The sequence below is a fragment of the Ascaphus truei genome, chromosome 7 (genome assembly GCF_040206685.1).
Source record: "Ascaphus truei isolate aAscTru1 chromosome 7, aAscTru1.hap1, whole genome shotgun sequence".
NCBI lineage: Eukaryota > Metazoa > Chordata > Amphibia > Anura > Ascaphidae > Ascaphus > Ascaphus truei.
Window position 1 is genome coordinate 19,075,491 of NC_134489.1, and position 18,592 is coordinate 19,094,082.

Genomic DNA, 18,592 nt, shown 5'->3' on the forward strand with positions numbered 1-18,592 from the left:
ATAGATATAGATTGCAAAGTATCCAAATGTAGTTACTCTCAAAAGTCTTTAATTCCTTTACTTCCCCCTCTCTCCACTTCCCCCTCTCCCCTTCCTCCTCTCTCTCCCCTTTTCCCTCTCTCCCCTTTTCCCTCTCTCCCATTTTCCCTCTCTCAAATTCCCTCCTTTCACCTCTCTCTCCTTTCCCCCTCTTTCTCCTTCCTCCCTCCCTCTCTTCCCTTTTCCCTCTCTCCCCTTCCTCCTCTCCTCTTCTCCTCCTCTACCCTTCTCCCTGTCTCCCCTTGTCCCTCTCTCCCCTTCCTCCTCTCCTCTTTTCCTCCTCTCCCTTGTCCCTCTCTCCCCTTGTCCCTCTCTCCCCTTGTCCCTCTCTCCCTTGTCCCTCTCTCCCCTTGTCCCTCTCCTCGTCTCCTCTACCCTTCTCCCTCTCTCCCTTTCCCTCTCCTCCCTTCCTCCTCTCCTCCTCTACCCTTTTCCTCTCTCCCCATTTCCCTCCCATCTCTCCCCTTTTCCCTCCCATCTCTCCCTTTTCCCTCTCTCCCCTTTTCCCTCTCTCTCCTTCCCCTCTCTCTCCTTCCCCTCTCTCTCCCGTCCCCATCTCTTTCTCCTGCCCACTCCTCTCTCCCCTTTTCCCTCTCTCCCCTTCCTCCTCTCCCCTTTTCCCCCTCTCTCTCCTTCTCCCTCTCTCTCCTTCCCCCCTCTCTCCCTTCCCCCTTTCTTTCTCCTGCCCCACTCCTCTCTCCCTGTCTCCCCTTCTCCGTTCTCCCTGTCTCCCATTCACCCTCTCTCCTTCCCCCTTCCAGCTCTCTCTCACTTTCCACCTCTCTCTCCTTTCCCCGTCTCTCTCCTTTTCCCTCTCTCTCCTTTCCCTTATCGCCCCTTCTCCCTCTCTCCCCTTTTCCATCTCTCCCCTTTTCCTCTCTCCCCTTTTTCCCTCTCTCCCCTTCCTCTTCTCCTCTCTCCCCTTCTCCCTCTCTCCCTTCTCCCTCTCTCCCCTTCTCCCTCTCTCCCCTTCTCCCTCTCTCCCCCTTTCCCTCTCTCCTTCCCCCTTTCCACCTCTCTCTCCCTTTCCCCTCTCTCCTTCTCCCTTTCTCTCCTTCTCTCTTTCTCTCCTTCCCCCTTCTCTCCCCTTCCCCCTACCTTCCCTTCCCTTCCCCCTCTTTCTCCTGCCCCACTCCCCTTCTCCCTCTCTCCCCTTCTCCCTCTCTCCCCTTATCCCTCTCTCTCCTTTTCCCTCTCTCCCCTTTTCCCTCTCTCCCCTTCCTCCTCTCCCCTTTTCCCTCTCTCCCCTTCCCCCTTTCTTTCTCCTGCCCCACTCCTCTCTCCCTGTCTCCCCTTCTCCGGTTCTCCCTGTCTCCCATTCACCCTCTCTCCTTCCCCTTCCAGCTCTCTCTCACTTTCCACCTCTCTCTCCTTTCCCCGTCTCTCTCCTTTTCCCTCCTCCTTTCCCCTATCGCTCCTTCTCCCTCTCTCCCCTTTTCCCTCTCTCCCCTTTTCCCTCTCTCCCCTTCCTCTTCTCCCTCTCTCCCCTTCTCCCTCTCTCCCCTTCTCCCTCTCTCCCCTTCTCCCTCTCCCCTTCTCCCTCTCCCCTTTTCCCTCTCTCCCCCTTTCCCTCTCTCCTTCCCCCTTTCCACCTCTCTCTCCCTTTCCCCCTCTCTCCTTCTCCCTTTCTCTCCTTCTCCCTTTCTCTCCTTCCCCCTTCTCTCCCCTTCCCCCTACCTTCCCTTCCCCCTCTTTCTCCTGCCCCACTCCCCTTCTCCCTCTCTCCCCCTATCCCTCTCTCCCTTCTCTCTCTCTCTCCTTTTCCCCCTCTCCCCTTCCCCCCTCTCTCTCCCCTTTTCCTTCTCTCCTTCCCCCCTTCCACCTCTCTCTCTTTCCCCCTCTCTCTCCTTCTCCCTCTCTCCTTCCCCCCTCTCTCCCCGTCCCCCTCTCTTTCTCCTGCCCCACTCCTCCCTCTCTCTCTCTCTCTCTCTCTCTCTCTCTCTCTCTCTCTCTCTCTCTCTCTCTCTCTCTCTCTCTCTCTCTCTCTCTCTCTCCCCCCTTAGCCATCTCCCCATCTCTCTTCTTCTGCCTCCCCCTTTCCCTCTCCACCCTTTTCCCTCCCTCCCCTTTCCCTCTCTCCCCTTTTCACTCTCCCCTTTTCCCTCCCTCTTCCCCCTCTCTCTCCCCTTTCCCCCTTCCACCTCTCTCTCCCTTTCCCCCCTCTCTCTCTCCTCCCTCTCTCTCCTTCCCCCCTCTCCCCCCGTCCCCCCTCTCTTTCTCCTGCCCCACTCCTCTCTCCTTGTCTCCCCTTCTCCCTCTCTCCCCTTGAGAGGTGGGGATTACCAGAGGGAGATGGGGGATTATTAAAGGGGGGGGGGAGGGAGGGAGAGGGGCTGCTCCTTTAATTTGTCCTGGGCCCCAGGATTTCTATTGGCTGTCCCGCTTCGGGCATGCAACGTATAGTGTTTTAGCTAATTAGGTAAAACATAGTAAGGGAAAACTTGAAGCTTCTCAATGAATTTTCCCTTCAGCCAATATGCTTTGTTTCAAAATCTAAAATGTATCACTTGTGAGCACAGTCACACCACTCAGCCTGGTCTGCAACACTGCTTTTCCCCCTATTATCTCTTAGTGCTTCCACTACAGCCAAGGATTCTGGGAAATGACATGCAAATTAGCTTCTTAATCTAAAAACTACTCCCCCCACCCCCCCTACATAAAGGGTAAAGAAGTATATAGCACCTTTAAAGTTTAATAAAATAATTTTAATATGTGTGATTGTTTTTTTTAGGGATGATAACAGTTTTGCAGGCAGCGCCAGCCTCACTAACGGCCAGATAGTGAGGAAATATTTGCTGATCTTTAGTGAAATTAATTTTCTCCCAGGGTCAAACTTTTTCTCTGCTTATTCCTGCTCAACCGTTTCTGTGTGTGTTTATTTTACTGCATTAGGGCCCCCGCTTTTCGGCGTTCCGCTCATACGGTGGTACCGAGAAGGGGGCCGCCATGTCTGCCATGCACCAGAACGGGGGCTGCCGAGGTCGCGCATGCACAGAATGGGGGGGTGTGCCGAGGTTGCGCATGCGCAGAACGGAGGGTGTGCGCATGCGCAGAACGGAGGTTGCGCATGCGCAGAACGTAGGTCGCGCATGCGCGGGAACTGAGGTCGCGCCATGCGCAGAAGGGGGGATTGCAGGTCTACGCATGCACAGACCTGCAGGGGATGCCGAAAATCGCTGGTTCTGCTTTCCGGCGATTTTCACTTTGTGGCAGGGCCATAGGACGGAACCCGCCGTTAATAGCGGGGCCCGTCTGTATCAGTCTCTATTGCCAGTTTATATAGAAGTTCTGTGGTCTATATACTAAGCGTCACAAACAACTTTTTCATTCCAACATTACGTCACAGAATTGGTACCCTTAAATATCTTAATATATAAAATTGAAATTTGTGGGGTTGATAGTAGATGTGGTGAATCTGATTGGTCTGTGGGTCTGTCCCTCAGCCTCTGGCCAATCAGATTGGTCTGTATCCCTGCCCCGCCCCCGCACGCCTCTCATTGGCCTGCGTGGCTCTATGATGTCACCCAACTGCCACTCTCTTCTCCTCACTCGCAGCTCACCTTCCCCCTTGGCCCTCACACAACTGCCACACACACAAGCACACCGGCCACTGTCCTCTTCACCCAGCGGCATGGACCGCCGACTCCCCCCACCCATCACCCCCCCCAGCTCACCTCCCCTGATTGTGTGTCTCTGGCTGGCTGATTGCGTGTCTCTGATTGGCTGCCTCCCCCCTGGAACCGCACACACTGACAGCCGCTGCCGGACTACATCCCCCAGCGACGGGTGACGTGCCGGTCCAGTGACCCGTCCCGCCTGGCTGCTCCTCCCCCTTCCCTCTGGTCCCCTTCCCCACGGCGCTCCCTTGCTTGCCCGCGTGGGGAGGGAGATGGGCGCGGGTGTGTGTGTGTGTGTGACACTGGTTGTGTGTGACACTGTGTGTGTGTGTGTGTGTGTGTGACACTTTGTGTGTGTGACACTGTGTGTGTGACACTGTGTGTGTGTGTGACACTGTGTGTGTGTGTGTGACACTGTGTGTGTGTGCGGACCAGAGCTGCACAGGGGGGGGGGACCAGAGCTGAGCAGGGGGGGGGGGGCCAGAGCTGCGCAGGGGGGGGCAAAGCTGCGCAGGGGGGGATGGCCAGAGCTGAGCAGGGGGGGGGGGGCAGAGCTGCGCAGAGGGGGGGGGGGGGCGGGAGATCGGAGCTGCGCGGGGGGGGGGGAGCGGAGAGAGGGGAAGCGGAGAAAGACACCCACCCAAGATTCACCCCCCTCACACACCCACCCAAGATTCACCCCCCTCACACACCCACCCAAGATTCACCCCCCCCTCACACACCCACCCACCCAAGATTCACCCCCCCTCACACACCCACCCAAGATTCACCCCCACACACACCCACCCAAGATTCACCCCCCTCACACACCCACCCAAGATTCACCCCCCTCACACACCCACCCACCCAAGATTCACCCCCCCTCACACACCCACCCAAGATTCACCCCCACACACACCCACCCAAGATTCACCACCCCTCACACACCCACCCACCCACCCAAGATTCACCCCCCCTCACACACCCACCCAAGATTCACCCCCACACACACCCACCCAAGATTCACCCCCCCTCACACTAAGTCCCACCCACCCAAGATTCACCCCCCCTCACACACCCACCCAAGATTCACCCCCCCTCAAACACCCACCCAAGATTCACACCCACCCTCCCAAGATTCACACCCCCCATTCCAAGATTCACCCCCCCCCCCCACTCAACATTCACCACCCCAACAAACAATTATTAGGGGGGGGCGGGAGACAGGAGTTGCGCAGGGGGGGGGGGGGGAGTGGAGAGAGAGGGGGAGCGGAGAAAGAGACGGGATTGGAGAGAGGAGGGAACGCAAAATTCTCATCCCAGGCAACGCCGGATCTCTCAGCTAGTCTTTACTATAATAGTGTGCCGGGGACTGCACGACTGCACTTCTCCCCTTTCTGTTCATTGTAACAAGTTCCCCTGAGAGCTCTTGTGTGCCGGATCCCCTGGGCAGCCATTTCTATTTGGATATCTCTTTAAAAAGGGATTTCACTTATATTTCACTTTTAATTCACATTTGATTTATTCACTTGGTACACACATATTGTGCATTAGGCACTTTTTACTTCATTGGTATAGATTATTTAGGTCTTAGCGCTTGTATGTTTTAGTTAGGTTTTTCTTTTATGACATCACAAATGTCATTTCATATTGCGTTTGTGTACATACAGGTGCGCCGACGAGTATTCTAAAACTTGCCTTAAACTTGCCTTGGAAAATCTGGGGCTATCACCAACAAGACCCAGGTACATGCTGGGTACATGCTGGGTACATGCTGGGTACATGCTGCAACATTTCAGTGACATTTCTGCAGAGACTAATGGCCCATCGGATTAACACAGCAGGGGTCCCTTGCAGTCCCATTCAATTTGAATGGGACTGCCAGGAACCCCCGCTGTTAATCCGATGGGCCATTAGTCGGTCTGCAGAAATGTCACTGAAATGTTGCAGCATGTACCCAGCATGTACCTGGCATGTACCCAGCATGTACCTGGGTCTTGTTGGTTATTGCCCCAGATTTGTTTTAGAATAATCGTCGGCGCTACAGTAGCACTAACCTGAAATGTCTCCATCTGCAATAGCAGTGTCAAAACGCATTATTATTATTATTATTATTAGTATTATTATTTTTACTATTGTGAACAGAAATAGACAGGGCTAGTTGTACAGATGTGAATGTTATGAACTAAAAACAAATGTTTCTGGGCAGCACAAAACAAAGGAGAAAATGTGTCACAATCGTCCTCCCAATTCGACTCGCTGTAAACCCTAAAAAGATTTAGTAGTGTTAGCGCAGAATTAATTTTCTAAGTATCAACCAAAAATGTATTTGATGCAGCAGTGATGTTTCATTATATAGGTTACTAAAATTTATTATATTCACAGTATGGCTCTTGTAAATAATATCACACTAATAATTGCTGTTTACTAACACTAGTTACAGTACATTAAAGCTGCAGTTCAAGCAATATCCTACATGTGTTTTTTTTTTTTTTTAATAAATCAGTTCTGTACTATGAGAAAATACTTGTAGCATTTAAGAAATTAAATAAAAAATGTCTGAAAGACATTTTGAATGTTTCTAATGTAGGAAGTGACAGCCCCCGTCCCCTTCTGATAGGCTCTGGCTCTTGAGCCCCGCTCTCTCTCTAGCAGTCAACCATTTGTATCTAGTAACTGCCCAGTCAATCATATTCCAGGAACTACATTGCCCACAATGCTGTGCAAGAACTGAATTAAATAACCCCTGAGCAAGCGATTGATTAAAGGAGAACGGATCGATCTGCAGCTTAGCTAATCACTGGTCAGTGTGCAGATTGTATTGATGCGCATATTGAATGGGATTGCAGCTTGAACTGCAGCTTTACAAAAAAAAATTACACTTAATGCAGATGTACTGGAGTACAGTTTTGAAACTAATAAAACATGTGACTGACATCAAAATTCCACTAGACACAACTCTGATTATCCTAGCTAAACCTATGGAAGACGTGAATCATTATACACAAAAATTGATTCTACATATTCTAACGGTGGCTAGATGCGCTGTAGCAGCGGTGTGGAAAAAGATACTTCCGCCCTCCAGCAAGGAGGTCATTAGAACGATTAATGATATTCAATTGACGGAGAAACTTACCTCATTTCACACCACTAGGAACTATGATGGGGTCTGGGAGCCATGGGATGCTGTATAGAGGCGCGCTCCCGGAGGGAGAGAGGATATGGGAGTGCTGAACGTAAAATATGGTGTTTACCAAATGTTGTATGAAATGTAATGTGACTGTTGTTGTGTGTAAAAAATTTGATACAAAATAGTTGTTCCCTCCCCCCCTTTTTTATTTTTTGTATCCTTCCCATTTATGTGTGAAAAAAAAAATAATAAAAATATAAGTTAAATAAATAAAAAGAACTTCATTCTGTTTTAATGTAAATTGTATCAGTCAGGTACTCGACATCAAATCTAATTGAAAACAACACATTATGTGTCACATGTAAGAAGTTATACATACAATGCACATTCTATGAAGGTTTGTATTACTCTGTAGCACTGACATTTTGGCACACAAAAATATAACCTGTACATAGGCTTCAATATTTCAAAAAGTTCACAATCTAATTTGAAGCACTGAGATAGTTAATGATTTAGGTACCAGCTCACACAACCTTTAACGGGTTTAGCGGATCTGAGGGTGAGCCCCGGAGCAGCGCCTACTATGTCTTGTGTCTTGTCTTTACAAGTTTTCAGTAACAAAGTATCTACAGCAGGGGGTGTCTACAGACGAAAATCCGCTCCATGTATGAGTTAGGCAAACACTACAGTATGTTATTCACCTGCAAGCTTGACAACCCTAACTACTCCGAGTCACAATCACATAATGACATTTGGGGGGATCCAATGAACATTGGATGTATGTGAACTTATATAACTCTCACGTAATGACATTTGGGGAATCCAATGGGTGTTGGATAGCTGTGAACTTGTATAACTCTCACGTAATGACATTTGGGGAATCCAATGGGTGTTGGATACCTGTGAACTTGTGTAACTCTTCCATTATATGGTCATTTAAAAATCCCTGAAAATGGCTTTGTGGTTTTGTAATTTGAGGCGCTTGAAACATTGCGTGGCATTGCATAGCAGGCTCATCCAGTGCTTAAATATTAACAGGCTTTTGCTACAGCAGATTAGTTATGTACAGTATCTCCTTAAATCTGTAGTCCAATTCTGTAATCAGTTTAAGATAAATAATTAAACGGTGGACCATTTTTTTTCTCATTTCTTAGACCTTATGGGATCTAGCAAGCTCGAAAAAGGTGCACTGAAATATACATTGAAATCTTTTTCTGCTTAAAGCTACATCAAATGTTGGAAATCTGGTAGGTTTTCCTGTATTTCCCACAGATAGGTCAACAAGAACTCAGACAGTTATTTTGGTGCAACGCATTCCATTATAAAATGTGCATCATGTAAAAACACCTCCATAGCACCTTCAATAGCTCCATACCACTATCCCCCACGCCAATTATTCACATTAAAAGGGAACAGTATTGTAACTCATGTACTGTACCCGTGCATTTATTATTGAAAAGAATTGTGGGGTCCTTGTGGTTATGATGTCCTTCTGTCCAGCGAGTTTAAATTGTCCTCCAGGATCATAAGTCAAAGGGTGGAGTGCAGCTAGATAGTGTGTAGTTATGATCCTGCAGCCTTTATCCTGGAGTTTAGATACATCAAAACGTGGAATACAGTGCATCTCTCTACCGCTTTACCTGCTGTGATGAAAACATTAGATCATCCTATAACACGTGGTTATCATGTGGAGTACTCTGCCCTATTGCAATGGACAAGGGACAAATACTGCCAGCATATTGTAAGCTTAAAGGTGCGATAAGTGCAGGCCCCTACAGAAGAAGGCTGAAGGAGAAGCTCGGTTGTAAAGTCACTGCCTCGGAAATGGGTGAACTTGCTTTACATCCCAGTGACGGCTCTCCTGTGACCTTCTACAAGTCACTCAAATCTCCAAGTGGCTCAGACGCCAAAATTAGATTGTAATCTCTTCGGGGCACGTACTCAATGGGCCGGCAAAACTCTACGTACAGCGCTGTGTACACTGTCAGTATTATATAAGAGAAAGCTTTTTCCAATGGGGCCTATGTTGTTGTGGACTGTCTGCTAGTGCTCACTTTTTGATCCGGTGTGGAAACTCTGACAACATACTCTGCAAGATACAATTAGGAAAGTTTATAATTAAAGCATCACCAATGTTTTCAAAACGCACACCACTTTAATTTGATTTAAGTGCTGTATAATGCTGAGTCCATAGAGATTTCAGCCGTGAGGAGGCTGAGGGAAAGCGGGTGCTTTCCCTGGCCTTAGTCCATGCGCCCTCCGGGGGCGTGTCGGCGGGCGGGCCTCTTTGGGCGAAACGCTCATGTGACCGGCCCGTGAACGCGAAAAACGAAATTTGAAATGAACGACTACGCTTCCGCACGCTTGCGGAAGCGTGCGCGAGCCCCTGCTAAAGCCGTTCACATTGCGGCTGCAGGGGCTCACTGCCGAGCATCAGCGCGACTCAGCACGGAGGCGCTGACCACGCCCGAGGCCTAATGAATATAGTAAGTTTTGCTTGTTCTGGTAAACATGAACTAGAAAAACACTATATTTTATTCCGCATTGTGGGATGAGCGAATAAACGTGAGGACTGGAGATAAGCACCCCTGATCTACAATATGGTTACTTTCATCCCATAATTACACTGAGTAGCAGCCAAAGAACTGAGGAGAATCAATTTGTATGGACTTATACATGTATGTGAGTAGGTTTCAGAGATGTATCAACATTATTAAAAGCTTGAGGTCATTTGACATTTGAGTAACAATCCCCAGTAGGCAAAGCACTTGCAATGCCAGCTCATTCCTCATTCATGCTGTATCTCTGTTGACTGCATTTCATAAATCAGAAGTATTGGTAACAAAACAATACTGTTTTTAATGGAATTATTTTAATGACCTTCTAGAGATAGTTATTACTTATTACAGGCTTTACTTCCACTCCTGGATGAGTCTGCAGCTGACTTAATTAGGCTAATTGTTGGTGCAGTTATAAATGACAATCAACAATCATAGCTTGACTTTGTAACGAACAGTGACCACAATGCTGTTCTGTACATGCAGTGTATATCCTTGGATCACAGTGGAATTAGCACTTAGGGTTCCAGCCAATCGGGAAACTTGGAGGCAGACAGAACATCCTTTGCAATGGCTAAATTGTGACACTCAACTATTTCAGTGCAGTGAAATATCCTAATGAAGGATTATCACTGATTACTGTAAAATAAGATGAATCTTCTCTAACCTAAACACCTGTCCACCTCCTGCGTCTAGTCTTCCTGTAATCCATTGTTTTGTCTATTTTTAATATATTGCCACTTTAGGGGGAAGCACAGGTAGAGGGGATTAAAGGATCTATGCACCAATGAGGTCTCTGAATTGTGTGGGTCTAATTTTAAAGGCGCAATCCCTCCTCTGACCAAAGTGAACTAATTCTAGTGACATGTTTTGGGGTCTCATCTGAGTAATTGATACCTTTTTTTCTACACAAATCTGGCATCTATAAGTATTTAAAATGTATTTTCTACAGTTAGACTTGGAAGGGGTTTGATTTCCTTTTGTTACTCCCTTCTGTGTGATGTCACTGTATGATGTCACTGTGTGTTCAGCAAGTGCTTGTACTGCTTCAGTCCCCCTCTCTCTCACCTCTTATCTTTATTTGCACTCTGATAAGGACAGGGGGGGATAAGGGGAAAGAAAACACTTAATGGACAGACACTTCCCCATTCAGAGGGCCCTAAGAAATTCAACCCGTGTATGCGAGATAGCACCTTTAACTGTCTTGGTAGAACTTTCTAAAGATGTTTTTCTCTCTGGGTTTATGTACTAAAGTCTCCCAGCTGAAATGCTATGTAAAAACAATGTTAAAAAAAAACAAAAAAAACAGCACCCATATTTATAGAAGAAAAGGAATTCCTTTAAAAGCAAATTTTTCCTTTGATAAATTTGGTGCAATTTTTTTTTACCCAAATTTGAATCCGTTTTGCAGCTGTGAGGTTTGTGAGCTGCATTGTGAGTTCTGCACCACTAACATCAAGCAGGAGAACGGGCAAAGAAGGGGTGATGGCCGCTTCTCAAATAAATCTCTAATACAAAAAAAAAGATTAAAACAGTGTCATCGTTATTGCCTCGGGGTTCATCTTTCACCAGACAATCAGTAATAAGAAAGTACTGTAGTGGCGCTCTCATTAATTGGCTTACTGACAATGATGTTCTCGGTGGCCACTGTATAACTGCAGAAGAATTATAAATACATAACAGTGGAATTAAAGGTCTCCCCGGGGTGAGAGCATGTACGGAAGGACTGTAAGTGATGGAATTCAGATCAGATTGGGGAAGATACACGGGGAACATCAATGGAATGTAGATAAAGCTCAGATGGTATTTTAGGAACAATTGGAAGACTGTTGCAGGCAAAGTGGACCTTATCTACATCTGCTGCCTTTGGCCCTGTGTGGTTGCTAAAAGCTGGAACTGTAACTGGTCCAAAGAATTTTAGGTAAATAAATTATTATGGGGCACACTCTGATCACAAGACAAATTTGAGTGTGTGTAGAGAGCGAAATCACTAAGGGCCTAGACAGGTTCTTAAGACTTCCGCCCCCATGTTGTCATTTTGTACCAGTGATGTGGGAGAATTGGCCAGCTTTTCGACCCACTTGAAAACACTTTGCACCAGAGAATAGTGTTTCTGTGGGTTGCTTTGCAAACAAGTCTTTATCGCAGACTTGGGCTTGGCCTAAAAGTGGCACTTTAACCCATTTACTTCCATAAATGCATTGCAGGACCCCTGAGCAGAGAAGCGATGCTTTTACTATGGCGCCTCTGTTCTGGTAACCTTTTCTGAGAGCCGCCGTTCATTTGCATAGGGAAAATGATTTCACTGTCTGAAAATGAACATGATGCTTACTATCTGTCTGTCTTGTACATTTTATATGGTGCCAAGCTGTGCTCTTATGACAGTAACAGATATGCCAATTCAGCGACATTTGGTAGTTCTGGACCAACAATTTGCATTTGAATGAAAAAGTGTTCATTGTTATCATTGAGACTCCACTGACACCTATGAGATGCTTCTGCTAAAAATCTGACTCCAAATCATTTAGACTCAGAGAAAATCAGTGGGAGTAGACATCAGCAATAATGGTAGTTGTATAAAGTTTGGAAGGTGACATTAGGAACAAGCGGTGTATTTTTGTTTGTCTTCTAAACGTGCAGTTCCACTTGGCAAGAAAATGAAAGCACTCAGCGATAGAAGACCATCTCTACAATATAGCAAGTGTTTAATGGTTTAATGATTGGATATACTTTAGCTGCGTGAAAAGAACAATACAAAGAATCACAGAATAAACAATACACAATACTTCTATTTGAGCTTAGTAGGGGACTTGTACTTAACAAAAAAAAATATGTTGGAGCAATTCTAAAGTTGCAGTGCAAAGGGCTGAGATATAAAGCAGTTTTAAACTATCTCAATATGGCCACATTGTAAAACAAAAGCAAGATCTGATCGGACAAAAATGTGATATTAAAGGCAAATTGAACAAAAAAATTAAATCAACTGCAAGAAGAAGATGTACACATTTGAAAATACACATTTTGAAATGCTTCAAAATTATATCTACTATGTATGTTTAATTATTGTATTTATATTGTTTCATATTATTCAAAAACTAATAAAAAGTTTAATATATATATATTCCAACTATATAAACAAAGAATGCGGATGAAAATATAAAGTTTGCTCAATTGTCTTTTTTGGGGGGTTGGGGTGCATCTCATGCCTTAGATGTCCCTTCCAAACAGTTTGAAGACTGTTCCCCTCCCTGTTCATGCCGGTGTGACATGACAACCTGGACATGTTTCTGAAAATAATGGCAGCAGCTGAGGAAATCATACCCCTCCGAGCAGCTGGCTTGTTCTGTTTAACCTCCCCTCACCCCATGTTCACTGCTTCTTCGTATTAACTCTGCTGCTCCTTACATGGGCTTATTTTAGCTCCTGAGGAAGGGTAGTATTTACCTCAGCGGTTAAATATATAACAGGGTCATTCATTCATCGGCTTCCCAAGTAGAGGTCTCGGAGAGAGAATAAGATGCTACCTGGAAGGGGTGTGTGTGTGTGTGTGTGTGTGTGTGTGTGTGTGTGTGTGTGTGTGTGTGTGTGTGTGTGTGTGTGTGTGTGTGTGTGTGTGTGTGTGGTGGGGGGGAGGGGGGGGGCTTGTTGTCTTGGGAATGATTGGCCATGTTTGTGAGGGGAGAGATGGGTGTTATCTTTGGAGAAGATTGATTTGTCGCTGTAAAGCTTGGTGTTTTAATATCCATATCGGTCATGGAGATGCATGGGTTGAGTGAAGTTTCCATTTTATTGAACTAAGTTTCTCGGAGATGTTGTTGTACACTAGTTTTCAAGATCTCGCATGTTTCCTCTTCAGATGTGTCAGATTGTGTAAAGGTGTTTTATTTTGGGGAATATGTGGGTGTGTGAAGAGAGTCAGGAAGGTAGGGAGATGAAGGGCTAGGCATATTGTAATTTTGAGGGCAGTGTTTGTTACAGGGTCTCACCTTGTCACGATGGCTGTTGACATGCTTGTTATCAGAAGATGGAATTGTGATGGCCTTCTAAATGTGTTTAAGATTGTGATCTGGGGGAGATTGATGCGAGTTTGTTGGGGACATATTTATCTGAGGATTGTATTGTGCGTTTCGAAGATGACTAAGTGAATATTAGTCTGAAAGAGGCACAGGAGTAATGTTTGAGGCGTTTTAGGGGATACGGGTTGAGTGAAGCTGTTTGTGCTCTGTGGAAAGCCTTTTATAGGTAAATGGTGTTTCTGATCTCAAAATAGTTTGTGATCTGCTTTTAATTTAAGATATTCTCCTATTCAATACAATGAGAAGCAGGTTAAAGCATAGTTAATGATGCTGTTATGTCTATTTGAATGAAGATGACTACATCATTAACTATGCACTAACTGACTTCTTTCAATATTGAATCAGGAGTCAGGACCATTCAGGTGGCGAGGAGATAAGAATGAGAGCCACAGACCCGATCCTGAAAATAAAAATTCAGATATTTTAGTGAAAAGTATAAATGATATAGTCCAGCTCATGTTCTTGTCTGTTATAGATTCTTACGTACTAGGAAGTGATTCCCACTTTTCGTGACACCTAGCATTAGTCTTGGCCACCAGATCTTTTCTTAGATCAATCAACAAACATTTTTTTCTGTCTACACATTTCGGCCACTTTGATTAGATGGTGTCGTTTGGCTATTCGGTCTATTAATCCATGTTATTGGCTATCCTTCCTACTAAGCTGTCCTATTGGTTCTTACGACTATTAGGTTCAACCCATCACATCATGTAACTGGCTGTATTACATGACCTTAAATTAGTTCCTCCATGATCTGATCTTGTAGTAGGAGCTCTTCACGCACATTATGGTTCTACGTGTGGGTTGGAAGGAATGTCAGATTCCTGTGTTTCCGCAGCTGGGCTTTTGATTATTTTCGGCAATCTTTGGCAGACCTTGTTTTACGAGTCAATCATTCTCTGCAGATTAATGCCGTTGCCACAGACAAATATAGTGTGATTAAAGATATAATAAAAAAGAGGAGATTCTGGAAACACTTTTATTAACGATCATAAATGCTTTACATAGGTATTATGAATAACAGCAGTGTATTAACATACTAACATTTCTGTTCACAACCTGATTTATCAGGAACATTTGTATGTTGTTTTAGTACTCAACGAATGCATGTGTACAGTAATTTATGATATTCAAGAGAAGTGTTCCTGGAATCCTCTGTGATTTTACTTATATAACTCATCCAAAAATCAAGGCTTTGTTTTTTCTTTGCGTGGCATATAACATCTTATTTATATATTGTTTGAAACATTATGGCTTCCATACATTGTGTGATAATGACTTTGATCATTTATACCAGTCCCTACATTAAAACATGTATACTCTACAGCAGAGTATCATAGTGCTCTACTTGAATAAATGGGTATTCTATGGCATATAAGAACAGGGGGTCATAAGTTTAACATGCTACTGAACATCATTCTTCTGGTTCTCATATAGATAACCCCGTACCTTTTACCCACTCATTTCACTTATCTGTAAAAAAAAAAAAAAACCTCTTGTACCATGCTAAACGCATAACTAATTCCCAACGATGAAAGTGATGTATCAAATCCATCTAACCAAGTCAGAATTTTGAAAGCACCTCTACCTTTTGTGATACGGTTGATTGGAGCAGCGTGTGTGTTTCTGATAGTGAACGGGTTAACCCCAAACAGCTGACGTCACTGTAAATGTCTCTCCACATCATGGGTCCCAACCAACATCTTTGTATTAAACTAAAATGTTAGGCTGGTTATGTTTCTTGCGAAGGCTGAACCCAGATGAATGTATAATCAGCGTATTGATTGGCCAGTTAGTTTAGGAACATATGCATTTTGCAATCTGGAGCGTGTGTGGTATGTGTCACCCAGTGGGCCAGCACAGTATCCTGTTTCATGGAGGTTATGAAGGTCTCTAAGAAACGTGGTTTCATCATTTCTATCTCAGTGACTGGAGCCAGCATCGGGACCCTGACTTAAGTTCTAATTCAGCAGAGGACTCTCCTCGGGGAGGACACTAAAGACTGTGGGTGACAGAGAATATTGAGAAAGGACTGGCACAATGTGGCCACTTGCTACAGTAATTGTGTGTGTGCTTCTTTAGTGGGATTCATCTCAGAACAATACTTCTACCACTACCTTCTAGCCATTACAGAAACCTGGCTTACTTCCCCTCCCCAGACACCGCCTCTCCTGCTGCACTCTCATATGGTGGTCTCTCCCTCAGCCACACCCCCAGACAAGGTAATAGACCAATCTCTACCCTATGTAACATACCCCCTCTGCCCCCCCTTAATGGTTTCAGCTATCAGGCTGGGCCCTATTCCAACCTAAGCCACATTTTACCCTACAATGAGCAGCCACCTCACCTTCTTGTTTCAACATTGTCCCTCATTCCCTCTATATAGTAAGCTCTCACCAGCCTGGCCCTCATTACCTCTTTGTATCTGTTTGTGCATGTGTGTCCGCACTTGTATGTAGCTGTTTATGTAATATACATAACTCTGTACCCCATTGTACCGTGATGCGGTATATGTTGGCGCTTCACAAATAAATTATAATAATAATACTCACGTGTAGTGAAAATGTGACCAGGGACACTGGTAAGAGGCATGACATATTTTAAAATGAGGAGCAGAAACAAACTTTAAGACTCGAAAATGTGCTTTGGTTGTTTATTCAGAAGCTTTTTTAAAGCAACTGCCCTGGCATTAACTGAAATAAGGAACTCAAAGAGCTGGCTATGTTACCATTTAGTTTGTTACTTACCTGAAAATTAGTTTTTTATCTCAAAGCAGGGGTACGTAAACAGGGGGGCGTGATATTTTTTGGGGGGAGAGGGGGTTGGGGCTCACAGAGGCCCCACGCTCTTCCCCACAACATTTAAATTAAATGTCGAGGGAGTGCGCGAGGCCTCTGAATGTCCCTCTTACCTGCTCTCAGCCGGCTCGTGGAGATGCGTCGCCATGACAATGTGGCATCAAATGACGGTGCGGTGTCAAATGGCAACGCAACGTCACATGATGTTGCAACGTCAAATGACGCCGCTGATGCTGGAGAGAAGGTAAAAAACAAAAAAAGCATGAAACGTATTAACCTGGTTCCTGCAGTAATAGGAGCAAACGCTGCAGGAATAAGTAAAACATGCTCCTCGCCTTCGTTGATCATTTTAATGCAGCATAGATGCAACACTAAGGGGGTTTATTCATTAAACTATGATAGTGCTGATCGGGGCACAACCCACAGTAACCAAGTCATAAAGTTTTTGTATTTCCAAACTCGGCTGTTTTACCCGGCCCATGCCCGGCGATCTATAATTAATTCTCTTGTAGAATCCCCATAAAAACACTTCAGCACTCACTTGCCATCTAAAAGAGCTCACTGATGCCATTACTTGATGGCTGCCATAGCTCGTAAAAACCCAAGGCTTTAGAGAGGAAACAGCAGCTTAACCTTTCCCAGTAGCTCCAATGCAAAGGGTGTCTCTCAAACTGCTGTGAAAGAAGGGACCATGAAGTATTTGCAGTCAGAGTGACAAGTGCAGTAGGAGTGGACTTTTATTTACTAGCTTTATACACCAGCCTCTAAACAGTGTATACTTTAGTCCAGGGGTACGCAAACTGGGGTGCGTGCCCCCCAGGGGGGGGCGCAAGATTATCCGTGGGGGGGGGGGGTCGCGGCAGTTGCAGAGGCCCCACGCTCTTCCCCAAGGCATTTAATGCCGTGGGATCGCATGAGGCCTCTGCAACTCTCAACTTACCGGGATTCAGAAGCGTGGTGACGCTTCGCCATGACAACGTGGCGTCAGATGACGCTGTGGGACCATTTGACATGACCCGTCGCCATGGCAACATGGCGTGACATCACATGACCCATGACAGAAAACAAAGTAGGGGGGCTCAAGCACCGGGGGGAGCAGGCAGGGGAGGGGGTGCAGCGCTAATAGTATGCTCATCCCTGCTTTTGTCTAATATCTAGCTCCAGGCATGGGCAAGAAGTTTTATTGAAGAAATAGATTGTTACTACTTGAGGGCAGAAGTGTACTGTGTTTAACAGGAACAGAGGTACAGTACTGTGTGCTCCGAAGCGTTTAAACTCCGTGGGGACATAATTCAATGATCAGTTACAAGATGCACGCTATACTAAAAGGGTCACTGCTCCAGGAACGGTGTGAATCTACTCAGTTGTAAAATGATACACAAATACCATATCATATGTATTTGTGGAACACGTGATGCTCTTATAACACATTCTACATTTTAGTGTGTGGGTTACTTTTCCATTTTTTAAATTGAAATACTGATGACCTGCGGGCAAGAGAACCTTAGGAATTTTAGCACCCCAACAAAATCTCATTTTTAGGGCTCAAAATGATGGATAGATTGCTCATTTTTTTATGGTTTGGTTTTTGTTGATTTCAGTATTGTTAATGGCAGGGCACATTGGTGTAAAAGGCCAATACATTGCAACAACGATATATTAGAAACCAAAAAAGTGCCTATTGCATGTCTATTATACTATAGTTACACAGTTATTCTAAACTAACTGATATACCCGGCGTTGCCCGTGATGTAATGTTCTGGCTCCCCCATCCTCCCTCTCAACTCCCTTCCCCCCCTCTTCACAGCTGTTCAGGTTCCCCCCCCTTCTCTCCTGACTGCCCCCCCTCTCTCCTGACTCCCTCTCTCCCGACTCCCTCTCTCCCCCCTCTCTCCTGACTCCCTCTCTCCCCCCCTCTCTCCTGACTCTCTCCCCCACCCTCTATCCGACTCCCTCCCCCCCTCTCTCCTGACTGACTCCCCCCTCTCCTTACTGACTCCCCCCCCCTCTCCTGACTGACTCCCCCCCTCTCCTTACTGACTCCCCCCCCTCTCTCCTGACTGACTCTCCCCCCCCTCTCTCCTGACTGACTCCCCCCCCTCTCTCCTGACTGAATCCCCCCCTCCCTCTCTCCTGACTGAATACCAACCCCCCGCCTGTCCGCAGTGCGCCGCCATCTTACCGGGGGCAGCTGCAGGAGGAAGGGGGTCCTTCCGGAGGCTGCCCGGCCACTCGGCGCCGCCATCTTACCAGAGGCAGCTGCAGGAGGAAGGTGGTCCTTCCGGAGGCTGCCTGCCCACTGCTTGTCCCCCCGCCGAGGAAGGGGGTCTTCTGGAGGCTGCCCGCCCACTCAGCGCCATCTTACCGGAGGCAGCTGCAGGAGGAAGGGGGTCCT

The 18,592-nt window shown here is 46.0% G+C and overlaps 1 long non-coding RNA gene across 1 annotated transcript in view; it reads left to right on the top strand.

Annotated features, from left to right (window-relative positions):
- The window catches only part of LOC142498779 (uncharacterized), an 80,513-nt gene extending 72,507 nt beyond the window's left edge, over positions 1 to 8,006 (top strand). The window contains exon 3 of the long non-coding RNA XR_012802550.1: positions 7,920 to 8,006. This is a non-coding gene — a long non-coding RNA (uncharacterized LOC142498779). The remainder of the gene's footprint in view (positions 1 to 7,919) is intronic.
- Positions 8,007 to 18,592: the final 10,586 nt, after the last annotated feature.